This window comes from Varroa destructor, unplaced genomic scaffold (assembly GCF_002443255.2).
Source record: "Varroa destructor unplaced genomic scaffold, Vdes_3.0 BEIS01000001.1, whole genome shotgun sequence".
Taxonomy (NCBI): Eukaryota; Metazoa; Arthropoda; class Arachnida; order Mesostigmata; family Varroidae; genus Varroa; species Varroa destructor.
Genome location: NW_019211454.1, coordinates 57,357,723 through 57,359,675, shown reverse-complemented (window position 1 = coordinate 57,359,675; position 1,953 = coordinate 57,357,723).

Genomic DNA, 1,953 nt, shown 5'->3' with positions numbered 1-1,953 from the left:
GAGAGAGAGAGAGAGAGAGGGGGGGGGGAGGGGGGGGGGAGGGAGAGGGAGAGAACTAAATTTGTTTAATGATCCTTTACAAAGCTCCTTATCTAGACACACTAGTGCTTCACTTGTACGAAGTGCACACGGAGATGTACAGAGGCAGCATAGCATACGAAACATTTTCAAGCCAGTAAAAACTCTAAATACTGATTTCGCAGTTATCACCATACGGTTATTCAATTTTCGCGCGCAATAAACCTTGCTTTATGCATGAACTGTTTATTAGTGTTTTCATATTACAAGACACCAACATATTTAACTGGGTTTATTAATGAAATCTCACAATCTGTCGGCCATCTATTACGATTTGAATATTGCGCTCGTTAAGAAGTGTTCCATTACTACCAAGTCAAGTGCGACATCTTCATTATTGTCCCTAGATGGTTGTCCGAGCATAGATTCATGCTCGACTAAACCCGAAAGGACATTGAATAAGAAAGAATATCTTGAGATAGGCCGGAAGTTTAGCGCCCCTGAAAAAGACCGGCAGGTCACAAATAACTTATAGAACGCATGAAATAAGCAAGTCGATATTACTGAGCAAGTTTCGTTTTCAGAATGTCGATATCTTCATCAATATATAATTCTTCGGTGAATTTTAAACTTTACCGATAATTACATGAATAGCTTTATATGATATTACGAGCAATGGGAATACGATAAGTCTTTTCATAACGAAACCCGATACAGCCTCCGTTATTTAGTACAAAAAAAAAGACAAACTGAGCCATTGAGAAGACCTAATTTTTTATTTTTTACTTGACCACTGGTAGTAATATAAGAAAAAAAAATGTATTTTCATTACAAAGCCGGCAATCCAAAACTTATTAATGAGCTTTTTCTCCGCATTTCTTTTATATTATTTAACCGTCCATATAAAAACTTTACTAAGAAGGGGAGTCGTTGATGAAGGAAGCATGTACATTTATGACATAAATATTTAAACTCACTTCGGCTTAGTAATGAGAGATCAAGTGTTCTCGAATCGGGCGGGCCTATCCTCGGATTCTGACGAAAACAAATCAAATTTAGAGGACACATAACCGATATATATGTCCTCTGATTATTACATATACATACATATATGTTCACGTGTGCATTAGGTCTAACTACTTTCGGTTAATATAGTGCGAAAGAGAGCCTTACTTCGATTGAGATGCTTTACTACTATATAGTGTTTCGGAGAAAGATTTCTTTAAAGTTTTCGAAAATATCTGCACATTGTATCCTACAGCTGTGCAGATACGCCGTACTTTGCTCATAGTTGCTGTGATTTGACTCTCGACATTCATTCGAGACAAGGACACAACTTAAAGGAGGCCAGTTTATAGCCGCATATCCTTTAAGTATCACGTGATTAACCGTCCTGTAGTGTCAGACATCGGCGTTTACTTGTCTAAAGATAATGCAGAATCAAATGCTACGCTATAACATAGATGAAATTTTCTTTTCTACGGTGACAGTATTTATGGAAACATTATCTAGCTATGTTCATTCAAGTTAGACCTTCGAGCCACCCCAACAAAACAACGAAGACGAAAACGCATATCTAGGCTGTACTTCTTCTCTGTCTATATTTTTTTCTAATCAAAACCATTGCATCAATTCGCATCTCTTAATTGTTGTTTTAATATTAGTTCACAACGCAAAACGCTTGCGTTATTATTTGAACACTAGTTAATATAGCACTTCATTAACATAATAACATTAATAAACGTGTTATAAGCGCGGAGACCCTAAAAGAACATAAAATTTAATTGAGCAATTGTTGAATGATATGACAGCTACTATATCGGGCCTACTCTGCAGTGCAACACCTATTAATAAACTTCCACGGCGACGCAAGAAACAATCGAATAGTATGCCATGCGCCAACTCGCTACAAGCCGCTCGATATAAATAGTCTTA